Source organism: Larus michahellis, chromosome 4 (assembly GCF_964199755.1).
Source record: "Larus michahellis chromosome 4, bLarMic1.1, whole genome shotgun sequence".
Classification (NCBI taxonomy): domain Eukaryota; kingdom Metazoa; phylum Chordata; class Aves; order Charadriiformes; family Laridae; genus Larus; species Larus michahellis.
In genome coordinates this window covers 60,662,756-60,678,762 of record NC_133899.1, presented here as the reverse complement: position 1 = coordinate 60,678,762, position 16,007 = coordinate 60,662,756, and positions in this window count along the sequence as shown.

The window sequence follows — 16,007 nt, the reverse complement described above, 5'->3', positions numbered from 1 at the left end:
AATCACAAGACAAGGTATTATGTCATTTCATGACAAAAAAAAAGTAACTGATGACCACGAACACATCAATATCTATTATGCTCTTTAGTCCAGTGCCTAATATTGACTCTCTCCCTAAACAGAGATGCTTGTGCAAGGAAGCCTGGCTTTTGTCACGTACTCTGAAGTTTGCCTGCTCACTCCCACTGTGAAGATGGCAAAAGTCCAACCTTGTCAGTAATAAGAGGTGTGAGAGACGCAACTGATGATGGAATCAACATTGAACATTACGAACCATCTACTGAGCATGTACAAACTGAAGTCTCCTAAAGGCCTATTATCTGAACAATTTTTTGGGTTTTAAGGAAATGGGAAGACTACCATAGGAATAGAAAAGTTGCCAAATCTCCCTTTCTGCTTATAAATATGTGAATTGTAGAGTTTTTCAAGGAAGAGAGCAAGAAAGTTTTTTACATGCTAATTTATTTCCCTTGGCTTCACTCTTGGAAAACATGCAATTAGTTTTGGCTGAATTAAAAAATAAAACAAAATAAATTTTCATGCAGGTGCCAAACATGAAAGACTTCAGCGAAATGGATAAATTAAATAAAGTTGTACACAACAGATAATAGAAAAGTAACCTTAATAAAAAGCAGGAAACTTTAACAACAGCTGATGATACAAGCTCTACATTTAATATGTGTTCATACAAAGCAGATGTGGTAGCAATAGCCTTACAGAAAAAAGCACTTCTCGTAATTTTCCCAGTGTTTCATCTGCACTCTGCCTATTTCCCACTTTGGTCATTGCACTGAGGTCATAGTTTGGATCATGAGAGTTGGTTTGGTTTGAGTAGAAGAGGAATTTCTAGTGAAGCCAACTATGTCTTTAATGCAATCTTATTTATTTATCAAAAAAGTACAAAAATCTCTTTTTTGTACGCAGAGGGAATAAAATAGGAGATATTATCTTTGTGTATGTTGCCATGCTTCAGTTAGCAATCAGAACAAAAAAGCTGCTCACAAGCTTTTTTTTTGTGTGTGTGGTTCAGGCTTCTGGCATTTCTGTGGAATTCTGTAGCACTTCATTCTTTGATTCTTTGTGGTACTTTTTGCTGCTCCTTTCCCACACACATAGACATAACATGCAACACAATCTTTTCATTCATCCACCTTCAGGTACATTTTTTAAAACCCATCGAGAGGTTTCCTCTAATTATAAATATATTAAAAAATATAGACACTAATTATAGATCAGCCTGAACTGTTTAAGTCTTCAGCCATTAGCCACTTTTACAAGAAATGCGTTACTAAAAAAAGTAACTAAAAAGTCCCTAAAAAAAAGCTTTTCAAAAGTGGAATTTCTTTAGATTAAAAAATTGAGTTTGCACAAATCATTAAAAATTCTAGCTAATAATTTTTCATTTAAATGGCTTACTGCATATCCATGTTACATACATAGATGCTATGCAAGATAACAAAATGACACCATACAAATGTGAAAAGGATGATTATCTTTTGGGATAATAAAGATGCTTAATGCTGATGAAAAGACATGATTTTTCATTAGAACTGAGTAGCACTATTAACCTCAGCCATTATCGTATTTTTGGTCACTTGTTTTCATGTGGGAAAAATAATCTTTCCTTGAAAGTATAGAAAAAAGGCAAGCAATAAAAGAATAAAAGACTTTCAGAATAGGCAAAAATAAACAACCCATCCATAATCCAGGAGGAAGTAGTCAATGATCTGCTTCTGCACCTAGACGTACATAAGTCTATGGGCCATATGGGATTCACCCAAGAGTACTCAGGGAGCTGGCGGGAGAGCTCACCAAGCCTCTCTCCATCATTTATCAACAGTCTTGGTCAACAGGGCAGGTACCAGATGACTGGAGGGTGGCTAATGTGACGCCCATCTACAAGAAGGGTCGGAAGGAGGATCCAGGGAACTACAGGCCTGTCAGCCTGACCTCGGGACCAGGAAAGATCATGGAGAGGATCATCTTGAGTGAGCTCTCACAGCAAGTGCAGGGCAGCCAAGGGATCAGGGCCAGCCAGCATGGGTTTAGGAAAGAGAGGTCCTGCTTAACCTACCTGATGTCTTTCTATGACCACGTGACCCGCCTTCTGGATGCAGGGAAGGCTGTGGACGTTGTCTACCTGGACTTTGGTAAGGCCTTTGACACTGTCCCCCACAGCATTCTCCTGGAGAAGCTGGCGAATCACGGCATAGACAAGTGTACTCTTCGTTTTGTAAAAAACTGGCTGGATAGCCGTGCCCAGAGAGTTGTGATTAATGGGGTGAAATCCTCTTGGCAGCCGGTCACCAGTGGTGTCCCTCAGGGCTCAGTTTTGGGGCTGGTTTTGTTTAATATCTTTACTGATGTTCTGGATGAGGGGATGGAGTGCACCCTCAGTAAGTTTGCAGACGACACCAAACTAGGTGGGAGTGTTGATCTGCTTGAGGGTAGGAAGGCTCTACAGAGGGATCTGGACAGGCTGGATCGATGGGCCAAGGCCAACTGTATGAGGTTTAATAAGGCCAAGTGCCGGCTCCTGCATTTTGGTCACAACAACCCCAAGCAACGCTACAGGCTTGGGGAAGAGCGACTGGAAAGCTGCCCAGCAGAAAAGGACCTGGGGGTGCTGGTGGATGGCCAGCTTAACATGGGACAGCAGTGTGCCCAGGTGGCCAAGAAGGCCAACAGCACTCTGGCTTGTATCAGGAATAGCGTGGCCAGCAGCAGTAGGGAAGTGATCGTGCCTCTGTACTCGGCACTGGTGAGGCCTCACCTCGAGTACTGTGTTCAGTTCTGGGCCCCTCTGTACAAGAGGGATGTCGAAGTGCTGGAGCGTGTCCAGAGGAGAGCTACCAGGCTGGTGAGGGGTCTGGAGACCAGGTCATATGAGGAGAGGCTGAGGGAGCTGGGCATGTTTAGCTTGGAGAAGAGGAGGCTGAGGGGAGACCTCATTGCCCTCTACAACTACCTGAGAGGAGGTTGTAGAGAGGTGGGTGTTGGCCTCTTCTCCCAGGTGAATAACGACAGGACCAGAGGAAATGGTCTGAAGTTGCGGCAGGGGAGGTTTAGATTAGATATTAGGAAGAATTACTTTACTGAAAGAGTGGTCAGGCACTGGAACAGCCTGCCCAGGGAGGTGGTTGAGTCACCATCCCTGGAGGTATTTAAGAAACGTCTAGATGTGGCACTTCAGGGCATGCTCTGAAGGGCAGAGATTGTAGGTTGTTTGGTTGGACTCGATGATCTCAAAGGTCCTTTCCAACCATGAAGATTCTATGATTCTACGATTCTATGAAACAACGTTCACTACTTAATAATATTGCAAGACTTTGTCAGCCTGATTCAGTCCAGAGTCTTGAATCTATTCCCTGTGAACATATTACTGTTAAAAAAAGACAAGGAAGAGAGAATGGAGTTTCAACATGGCACTCTGCAGTCAGTTTGTTTCACAAGTGTTGAAGACTAGTTGAGAAAGTGGAAAATTTTTGAAGATCTTGTCACATGCTCCAAATATGTCAAACAGACCTTGAACTAAAGCTTCAAATGTGTATTTAGGGATAACACTATATAACAATAACTTTTTTTTACACTTCTCTTGCAGCATGGTAGGAGTGAATGTACCCTAAATGCGCTTCCTTTGTTTGCCACGATTAACTGCAGAGTATTCCTGAGGAATTAATTTCCATCGCATGTTTTTATTCTTTTTCACGTTACCACCCAGCAGGACCACAACACAGAAAATTGCAGGAGGATTTTCCTATAATGCAAATCTTCAGTATACCACTATTATATAAAGCAGCAAGCCCCCAAAAGATACATAGTAATACATGACAAAGACTAACACAAAAGAGATGAACAGGGATATCTGAATTCAAATTAATTTCTGGAATATCCTGTGTACTTTGAATTCAGTGTAGATATCTTGCTATGTGGAATTATCAGTAAATCTTATCAGATGAAATTATTTAAATATTGTTCCAGTAATACAAATTTCGTGAAAGTTGAAAAAAAACCCAAACCAACAAAACCCCAGAAATTACCTTGTTTGTGTAGTTTCAATAACCTGCACTGGCAAACTGTCCAGTGTTAGTAGCAGTCTAGGAACTCCCCCCTTCCAAACAACAACAAAACCCCGAAAGGAGATCCAAAAGCCAAAACCAATATCCCCCACAAATCATGGTTGGCAGTATTTTGAGGTATTTCATTGAAAAGCTGCACAAACAGTTGTACTACCTTATTTCCCCTGGCGCTTTCAGTTCATTCTTTTGTCACCTGTTCTGTCAGCAGAGGATAATAAAAACAATTATTTTTTTTTCTCCAAACGAGATCTGCTTTAACTGAAATGCTCCAAGCTGCTCCATGCGCGTAGTGGAAACAAGGCCTGGCCTAATCAGTTTTCCTCCTCACTCAGTGACAAATGCAGCATCTCTGGAGGCTCTACCCAGACAGAGCTCTAAAGCAGCCCCTGGCTTCTTGTTTACTTGTAGATGTCAAAAGCAAGTTTCCTGTTCTCTAAAGGCTTAGGCCAAAAATCTAATCACGAACACATGCATGGAAGTGGGAGCCATTAGTCTTAGGAAATTAAGTCATTGAACTATGAGGAAAAAAAGTTTGAAGTAGATGTTTACTGGAATTTTCACAATCATTATTTGAAATACAGCAGCTAGCTTTCTCTGAAATCGCGAGTGTGACTGGACTAACAAGGCTATTTTGAAAACACCATCAAAACTTTTTAAAAGCATGAATGCTGGCACAAATTCCCCAAATAGCAATAGCAGAACATAGGACTTGAGAACATGTTTACTTCAGCGTCCCTGTACAGACAATGGAGAGAGACAAGCAGCTGCAGAGGGTAAGTCAGTTCATAAAACGCAGAGGTGCGTATCTCTCACCTCTGACTATCTAAGGAACTTAAAATAATTCATTTGTAGGTGCCTCTGCTAAGTGCTTTATGAAACATGGGATTCATCTGAACTAACGGTCAAGAGGATCACTAGTTTCATGAGTTCAAAAAGTTCAGGGGGCAGGATATAAAGTTGTTCAGCATTAGTGTGGACCAGGTACAGGATTTTGGGTGACTTTTCAATAGCTCTGGAACAGAGAAGGAACACTGACGCAAAAAATTAAAGACAAACTAGCTTAATGTGCATGGATATCTAAGACCTTATTAATCCAATTGTTCTTGAAGTCAGTGTCAATCTTTTTCAGAATAGAGACAATTTTAAAAGGGAGAAAAGAAAAACAATAATTTTCTTGATATTACAAAGACTGGGATTTTAAATGTGAGCATCAAATGAGAACAAATATTCTCAGTCCTCTTGAAAGGTTTCAATGTTTTTTTCATATGAAAGAAAGATAACAGAATGAAGAAAGAAGTGTACATTTGAAGCGATGATGGTACAAGCACCAAAGATGATCCTGGCCACGTATTTATTCTTTTGAGAATAGAAAGCGTACTTGTCTTAATCATCACATCACCATGGATCCATTACTGTTGTGGAACGTATGTCGGCTTAATTGTCTCTTCAGTACTGAGTAAAACTAGTCTAACTAAGGAGGTGATCCTGGTAAGAAGGCCTGGTGCAGAAGAAAGAGAAAACAATACTTTCAATTTTGAACTAATTGCTTGTAAAATAAGATAAATGAAACTATTTATCTTCTTAGCTTACAGTCCAATAAATTGTCTGTAGGTCATAGTACTCTGACAAAAACCTGGAATCTGCAAGTTTTGCACATAAACTAGCCTATTTAATTTGTCTTCACCTCATTGTACCTAATTTAATTCCCAGTTTTTCCAGGATAGTTATAGCCAGCTGCCATGTCTTGTCTTACATTAAGGTAATTCTTGTAGTGAAGCATGCTAACAAATTCTCCTGTGTCTAATAGAGTCTCAGGTGTCAGAGACTGGGGTGTGACATAGCTGAATATTTCCAATAAAATGATTTGTCAGTCCGCATGTTTCAATGCTGGGCCATTGTTATGTTTCAGAACTGTGCCAGATCACAATTTGTATCTTCTGTTTTGCTCTGGTTGTAGTCAGAAAGAATAAAAAAAAGTCTTTGGTCTGTTAATAAAGACTTGCATGCAATAAAGAGCTGAGTGTTGCAAAACAGATGACTGATTTGCCTTTATTATCATATCTTCTTATTCCTAACCACCACTTTCCCCAAGACAGAACTACAGAAGTATTATGAAGATTGTTGGATGCTAAGAAAGCCACGTATCAAACTTTGATCAGGAAACATGGTGGATCTTCCTTTCATTCTGGAACTCTGATATTTAATTCACTGCAAATTTAAAGGAGGACAAATTGCCAGACAAATGCTATCCTGAGTAGGCTGTTCTTTGCAATATGTATGTTTGAATCAGAAAAAGAGGTCAATTGCATCCAGAAAGAATGTTTTAGAAGTTTTTTAATATCAAAAGTGGAACTGTACAATGTTCACAAATACCAGAAACTTACTAGAGGAGAATCATGTTGGTATAAAAGCTGCTGTTTTCAAGTGTAGAGTACGTACAAGATCTCAAAGAATTATCAAATTATGCTTTTTTTGCTTTCACAGACAGTCTTCTGTCAGTGGAAATGTCTTTAAACAGATTACAGTTAAACCCAATCCATTCTTCAGCCAAGATCACCTAAGGATTCCTTTCAAACTACTTTTTAAAGTTCTGTTTATCATGAACAGACATTAAAATTTTCTATCCAAACTTCTTGTTTGAGTGTGATATCTAAGATAAACCCTAATTGGATGAATTTATTGTAATTTATATTACATGCACATTTGGCTGTGATTGTTGAAGTTTATTGATTTTCTGTGAAGATTTTTGTCAATAAAAATATGTAGTACTGTGGTAAAAGAACAGAATATGCATGCATATGAATGAAAATTTGTTTATTTAAAGTTTAAAATATATTTAGGAAATATTTTTGAAATTACTGTCAAGTATTTATGTAGAGCTTTCGAAGTTTTAATAAAACGAAAGAAATAAAAACAGAGTCACTAAACGCAAAAAGAAAAACTAATTCTATAGACCCAGCTAATAATTTGAAAATACATTTTCAAAATGTTCATAAAACCATGTCTGCAAAGAGCAATCTGTGGGATAACGTTCGTGAACATCACGGGATTCCTATCCCTGCAAATATGTGTTAATGTATTCCTGAAAGGAATAAGGGAAGCAGGCTCAGACCTTTGCCATGAAACTCTTCAGTTACAACAGCTGGACTTTATCGCAGGCAGAATAAACTTTCGACAAAGAGTTCTGGCGGAAATGTTGAACATCTATCTTCATGAACAGTATACAGGATAAATGATCCAAGTGATCTTATTTCAAGAAGCACTTTGTGAGTGTTAACTAGAGAATTCAGAGCTTAATCCGGCTTCTTACCATATATTCAACATAAAGATTTAATTTAATCTAGTGTTATAGATGAAAATTTAAATATGCCAGACTCAGGAAATTAAAAATGCAGGTTCTCACAGCCGCTGGTATTGAGCCCCTTTGCAGAGATGTAAAATTTTATTAGAACAATGCTGAGAGTATATGCTGCTGTGGCCGCGGTGCAGTTAAGTGACAGTTGCTGTGAAAAACATAAAATTCAATTTCACGACTTCTGCACACTGTTCACATCCTCTTGAATTAACATAAATATTTGTAATGAATATAATATTTGGCATTCCACACTGAATTGTTTTGGCTTTTAGAAATACAGATGATTTTTCATTGGAAAGCACATATGTAATATACCAACTACTGACTCGGTCTAATGAAGTGCTGTATTTTAAATGTACTTCAAATCTTTAAATATATTAATAGCTGATATTTTCAGTTCATGGTTTGTATGTTTTGTCTATTGCAAAATGTCTAAAAAGGCAACCTTTTTGAGACTTTAACTGAAACCCCTGGGGGAGGAAGGATTGACTGAAATGAGAAAAAAGTATTTTCTGATCATTTGCTCCTCTTTTCCCTCCACAGTCCCTAAAGAGTTTCCAGTACAGCTTTGTGCTGGTACGATTTGTATTTGCTTCCTTTGAGATACTGTGTTGCTGGTTGAAGACTCACATAATTTATGAAACTTAACTGAATGTATTTGACTGTTCTGGTGAATACAGAGAAGGAAGCTTATGATGAGGAACAGCTGCAAGGGTCTACAAAGCATAAAGATCAATCACCCTAATATTAAAGATGTGAGTCACTGGAGTGCTGATAAATATAATTAACTGTTTCCTAGACCACATCACCTGAGATTAGGTCAAAGTAATACAGACCGGCTGTTCCATGATCCCCTGACCCCAACTGTCATTGCTACAATTAATATGGACCAGCCAAACAAGACCACCTAGGATTTCAATGAGCCAAGGTTTAGACAAATGCCTGCTACACCTATGAGGACTGTCACATCTCAGTGTCCTAAAGAAAGAAGACATGGAGTTACCTAAAACTATTATTTCATCAAATTTCTTCAAATAAATTGGATTTATGAAAAAAAACCCCACCTTGTAAGACATTTACCTACACATTTATAAAGAACTTTCAGCAATGCTGTGTCCTCAAGTCTGAACCGAAAGAAGCAGTTGAAGGTTTGCACCAACACACGTGCATGCACAGTCTCCTCCTCAGAGGAGCGCATATTCCTTCTTTCTTGGCAGGAGGCAGGCGGGGGGCAAACGGTTATTGAGCTAATTTGATATTGGTGATACCTGAATTCAATTCCCTGCGCTATCACAAAACAATGTGGTCCATAAAATTATGAGACATTGTCTCAGCTGTAAAGCACAGTGCACTCATATGAAATTAAGCTTTAAATAAATTAATTTGTGTCCCTGTACTAACTGCAAAGTATGAAGCGTATATCTATACTAGTTTAAAGCAAGATTGCATAGCTTTGTTTTCAAGAAGTATCATGAATTACAAATGTACTTCATTCCATGACTCTCAATATGGGAATAATAGTTCTGCTCTGCTTTTGCAAAGCTGCTATAAAAATATACTTCAAAACAGTGAGGTATTCAGATAGCATGGGATGAACACTTAAAAAAATTCTAATACATTCCTACTGTAATACCTGCAAGGTAGCCAGTGGAAGTCCACTGATTTGTGTCCTTAGCAAAGATTTGTCTTCAAAGTAGGTCTGAAAAACATGAAGAAAAAGGATATTTTTTTTCTTATTTTTAGAAATAGTAAAAAATGAGTCTTTACCCTGATCCATAACTACAATATGAAAATAATGTGGTGGCAAAGGGACAAACAGTATTTAAAAAAAATGTATTGCCCATAGTCTGGATTAAATCACAAAGATATGTTATCTGCCCACATCACAGAAAAGCTCGAATCCCTATTTTCACATTGTGACACTTACAGTCCTTCTGAAAGCAAAAATCCTTTTCCAGCTGTACAATTCAAATAATTCAACAGTTGCTGAATTAAACCAAAATAGGAAGTGGCTTTTCTTTAGAAGTTTTGGAGCAGTTTCCTGAAGCTGTATTGTGTGTTGCTTTCATAATGCATAAAAAAACCCCCTAACATCACAAAGGTTATTGAAGACTCTTGCTAGTCAGGATCACTAATACAGGAAAAAGCTAAATCCTTTGTGCTCTATGCTGCAAAGCTGGCTACTGTTTGCTCATTGAAACAAATAATCTTTAACTAATAAATAACATTTTGTTGTGCCAGTGCAACCAACCCCTATGCACCATAGCATCATTTCTCTGCAAGCGCAGCATTCCATCATTATGTTTTTGGTATTAGGGATATATATATTTACAGATATACGCTTGTTGATTCATGTACATGAACAGTTTTTAACTGGTTTTCTTTTCCATTTTAAGTGACTAAGAAGATTTATTTTAAAACTGAAGTTATTCAGAATCAAGTTAAAAATGGAACAGAAAGAAATCTGAGATCCTAAGGTGAAATATTTAGCAACCTTTTCTTCACCTCTAATGTCTTACTACACAGCTGTGCTGACACTATCAAGGTATAGTGACACTGGTGGTACCCTGAAGATCAGCTTTTCTGATTGTCCATAGACATGCACTCACCAAGTTCCAGCTCCTACAACCTATAGAAAGGAAACTGCCTGACTTAGGGAGATACTACTAAGCGAAGGAGTAGAGCAGCCTGTATCAGGAGCTGAAGCTTTGTCATTGTTCTTGCTGTACATACGTGCCCTGGTACCTTGCAGAGTCTCACCAAAGGTGGCCTCTTCTTTGCCTTATCGGCTGAGCCTCCAGGTCAAGATTGGAGTTGCTCCAGTAACTGTTGTACAGAGAACGATACAGAGCAAATTTCCCCTTGGGGGTAAACACCATACTCAAAACGGTACTTGTGAACTTCAGTCATGCTGGGCAGAAGGAACAGATTCCACATAAGTTTATATTAAAGGCCAAGTACCTATCTAAGTTTATATTAAAGTACCTATCTCAAAACCAAATAAACACATAGGGGTCAGTGCAGGCAATGGCATCTCTGTAGCTCAGAACATATTTTGTATCACAGTAATGGCCAATCTACTCTGCTTTTCTGTTTCAGTGGTACAGAGCTGCAGACAGTCCTATTACCCATTTACAAATGGTACAGCTATTAGGAAAAAATGAAGGAAAGGAATGTAGGGGAGCAAACGCAGTGCACAGCCAGAGTTGGTCACTGATGAACACCAGAGGTTTGAGGGACATGATGACATCAGATACATGGCTGTGCACAACGCTTGTCATCAATGCAGGCTGCAGCTGGTCAATGTCATCTCAGGATCTGATGATACTGATTGCTATTCCAGCACCACCTCTGGCTGGAAAAGGTGTAGCATCTTAAAATACTTATGAAACATAGGTTTGCTGCAGGTGACAACCAAAAAGCACCTCTTGGAATCATAAATTCATATTAAGTTCTTTGTCTCAGTTTAAGAGTGCATGGAAAATTCTCTGGGCTCTACAGGCTTCTTTTTATGCTTCCCTCTCTAGGAGATGTGATCCTCAAAACATTTTCAAATGTGCTCACAAAGAATCCAGTGATGCTCTTTGCTAGTTTTGCTACCTATGCAAAATCAATTAGAGGACTGGGTTCTATACTTGCAATATAAAAATATTTTTTTTTTGCATTTAAAAGACAAAATAGGTGGTTAGAGGTGGTTAGAAAGGTATACACTTCCAAGAGCTTCACACTCACAAAGACGACCAAGTTAAGTTGCCAATTTTTCTCTCCTAGTTCTGGAGGTATAAAATTGTTGATAACAAGTTCTTGAGAAATGAGAAACAAATTTGTCTTACGGACCTCTAGAAGAGAGATTTCAGAGATAAACATATTATCGTGTCTTGACAACATAGACCCAGAATGTTAGCCTGATACTTTCTTGTTGAACCTAATAATGTGTAATACAAACTGTACAACTTTTAGAAAATCATCCACTTGTGTTTGGAAGATATTCACAAGAATTTCTCCACTTTCTTTGAGAGACTACAAAGAGAAAGATGAAAAAAGGTGCTTTATTTCTGTAAGTTTGATTTCAACTTGCAGGTTTTTTTAAAATGTCATCTTTTTTCTAAAAAAATCCTTTATCCTTGGTAATATTTAGCATGATCAAGATCATATTCCTTATGTTTATTTTTATATTCTCCTGTTTGTCTATCTATATTTCTATCTAATTTCACATTGTTATATTCTCTTACATCCCTGAAAGACATTATTCTAATCAAGTTATTTTTAAGACTCTCTTCGCATGCTTCATTGTGTCAAGATCCATTAAATTTAAGCATAATCAAACACAGTTAATTTGTTTGAAATGTCTTCCTACTCTATCTTACAATTTCCTTGTTTATCTAAAAGGATGACAATGCTGCAGCATTCTGTAGGGCTTTGTGTTGAGATGTTTGTCTACTATGACAAGGAAAAGATTCATTTTTTTTTCACCTGTGATTAAGCCCAAGTTTTGGTTGAAATGAAAGGCTATTTTCTTTTATTACTTAAGGAAGTATTCAGCAATCAAGTCTTTTTTGTGTGTAGTTATTTTTCCTATCTTGGAGTAAGGCGCAGGAACAGAGGTTTTGTTTCCTGTGTGTATTTAGTTCTACGAGGTTATCCTAAATAAACATATGATGCAATTTTTGTAAGAGTAAACTTTCATTAAGTTATTTACAAGGCTTGTATGGAACAACTTTTAGTATTCATATGGTTTGTAGCAGGTGGTTACATGGGTTATCAGTCTTTTATTTGTTGCATATGAAAATTAAATGAGATGTTTCTTAATTTGAATTCCAAACTGAAAAGGTATGATAAAATGAAGTTAAGATTGCAAGACAGTGAGACAGTGACTGTAAATGAAAGGAAAATATAGTTCTAATTATCTTAAAACCCAGCCTGTTGAATTGTTAAGGTTAAATTTTTAAATCCAAACATCTTCAAGTGAGACACTGTGATGCACAACTGTAGTACTCCTTGCAATAAATTACTTTCCTGGGAATCTTCCCTCTTTCCACTTTTACCTGCCTCCCTCCCGCAGGTTCCTTGGGATCCCCTGCACCATTCCATTCCTTCGTCCTCTCTCCTCCTGTGTAAAATACTAGTTTCCCCCATAATGTTATTCTTAGCTCCAGCTTTTCAGTTTCGTGCAGTGAAACCAAAGCAGCAGCAGTAACCAACTTCAATAAACATTAAAAGATCAATGACAATTTAGGTAAGAAATCTATTGATTCCCTTTTCCTATGGGCAATCTCTCTTAACTCATTAAATCATTACAAGTAAGGCACAAAAGAATAGAGGAGCAGTGTTTATTGATTGTCTTACATCTATTGTCTCAATAATCCCACCTAAGTATTACCTGGGCACGTATGTGGTCTTAGCATTCATGCAACAATCATTAAGTAATTTAGGTTAACCATAATTTATTTTATTCAAATGACATTTTTCACCAAATTTTGTGGATAAAAATATCAAACCACATAAAATTATGGTAAAACTAATCATAGTGGGACTACACATACATATCTGATTCTGCGTGGGCAGTACTCTCATTCCCAGGACCTGGAGTATTTTTCGAACTGCCAAAGAATTTCAGTGGAAATGACATGGAGGCCTGGACAGCAGCCACAAAAATATTAGTGTGAAATAACAATATAACAGGTTCCTGATGTGTAAAAGAACAAAGTCTGTAAAACGGTTATGCTCCTATGTATTAATAAGTGAACAGTACTTCAAGAACTTTGCTATAATAAAAACCAAATTTAACTGAAATACAGTATAACTGATTTTCAATAGCATACCTATTTTACTAACAGAATTATCAATCTAGTTTCAAGAAAATTACCAAAATACAGCAAACACACTAGCTGCTTGTTGAAAATTATCCCCAGTTAAATAGTGAAAATCATGTAATCACTTCTGAAGAGGAAATAGCTGTTATATACTATTACAAATTCTGACTCTCAGACCGAGAAATTTCAGAATTTGCAGCCCAGAATTCTGTAGAATTGTATGACAGTGACATTCAGGAGACTGGTTAGTGAAATCATGCCATGTAAGCAATAAAAAAGTGTCCTTCACACAGAATACACTATTCAGAAATCATCCAAGAAGTAGAATTAAGAAATTTCTGAATAAAACCTGTGCTGTGTCTTCTTTTAAGGTACAATGACTACCTTATTTCCAGTATCCTCAGAATGGGAAGCACGTCTCTCAGACAGCAGTTTTAAGCAGCAACGACCATCTTGTTCCAGAAGTATCATGCTCCTAAGAACCAGAGAGCTAGTGAGGACAATTTGCACAAACAATGCCAAGATACTCATGCTTATCTGAATGCATCAGTTATTCTATCAGCAAGCCATAACAAACATCCTCAAAGCATACTTTGGGATAAATGGAGCCTGTCCTATCCCAGAATTTTTCAAGTATAGCGAGGACAGTTTGGAGCACAGAGAAAAAAAACGCAACACATCAAAAAACATCTTCCATTCCAATCCAGCACACTTTTTTTCTCAAAGAAAAGAAACAGAGTATGCAGACATTTGACATAAGAGAGATTCTATTGTAATGTTAATGTACATTGTATGTCCATGGTCAGTTTTCCCAGAGGTAGGCTTACATAGGCAGAAAACAGTTTTGCCAGCCTAAATCAGATTTTAAGTTCGGTTCCCAAGATATTAAAAAATTTGGGGTTTTTTGTGATCCACTTATAAAAAATACTACATTGAGTTGTCTCAGATTTTTGAACTTGAGTTTTGAATTTTTAAGCTTAATGCTTTAAAATGTTTTGTCCTAATTATCTAAAACATTTAGCAGAAAGTCATGGGAAATAATACTCCAAAACTTTCCTTTTAGAAATGCTGAAGCAATTTCAACAACTGGAAACATTAAAAAAACCCACCAAAACAACAAAACCAAAACAACAAACAAAACAATTTGGGAGATTTACTGACCGTATTCACATCAACCATTTTGATCTTAAAATGTTATAATTTTCTCAGGGAAATAAGTAACTCATCAGGAAATCCCTAACCAGTTTTACAGTAACATCTGCTTCTTCTCTCCAAATAAATACCCAGGAGCTTATCTGTAAAACTATTTTGCTAGTATTTCAGATGACAGCTCCATTTAACATACCATTTCAGCCCCTAACACAATATCGATCCCAGATCCAGTGACATTTGCATTTCCAACTCTAGTGTGCTTTTACTTTCCGTCACAGTCTCTACATTTCTTCCCAAATTTAATTGCAATGTATTTACCAGTCTGGTTTTTTTGCACTTCCTTGGTTAATTTTTTTTTTAATGCTCTGCTTTTGAACCAAAGAACTTCCTCCTCAACAGCATCTGCTTCAGGAAAGAAGTTACAGGAGCATGCAGCTCACTTTAAACATCATTTCAGTCTCTGAAAACAGTAGAAAGAAAAAATGGTTTCACTTTTGCAGACCTGTCTTTAATAAAGCATGTTTTGCTGCTTAGTAAGAATGCAAATACCACAGTCTGTACTCAACTGTAGAAACAGGAAAAGTTCATATATTCTTAACATAAAGAGATTTGGCTGAAAGTTCAGTGTTAAAATCTAGGTCTATATAAAGAAGATGTAAACCACATCCAGATGCGAGAGCTACTCCTTGTAAAATTTGAGGCTTCTGCTCAAGTCTGTTAGTTGCAATGGACAATACATTATTTCCATTTCACAGATCATAATATAATGAAAAGTAACTTCTGGAAATATTGATCCACTGCCAACAGAAAAGATATATTGGATAATGCTGTCATCCATAATGCTTTTTTTGCAAGCATGTGACCAGCGCAGTAACATTGTTAATAACAATGAAAAAAATAAATCTAGTAGGGGGCAAAAGAAGTTATATTTAGCTAATTTTTTCAAATAGTGTCTGATAGAACCTAGGGGTTTATTTAAATATCTCACTGAAGCAATCACAAAATTATAAATATTTGCCTCTGAAGATTAGTAGACGAGTGAGAGACCGGAAGATTCAGAGTAGAAAAAAAAGTATTTAGGGCATTACTGATGTGTGAAAGTAGCCTAGAACAATACAAAAAATGTAAACACTGGAAGACAATAATAAAATCAGTATCGGGCCAGCACCGATTTGTTGTAAAAGACAAATCATGCCAAACTAATCAAATTTCACAGAATTATAGAATGTGTTGGGTTGGAAAGGACCTTTAAAGGTCATCTAGTCCAACCCCCCTGCAGTAAGCAGGGACACCTTTAACTAGATCAGGTTGCTCAGAGCCTCATCAAGCCTGGCCTTGAATGTTTCCAGGGCTGGGGCCTCCGGCACCTCTCTGGGCAACCTGGTCCAGTGTCTCACCACCCTCATTGAAAAGAACTTCTTCCTAACGTCTAATCTAAACCTACCCTGCTCTAGTTTAAAACTATTACCCCTCATCCTATCACTACATGCCCTTGCAAACAGCCCCTCCCCAGCTTTCTTATAGGCCCCCTTCAGGTACTCCTCTTATTACAGAGCATAAGCAACAGGTGTGATGTATTCTGACTGATGAGGTTTTTGACAGTCTCAT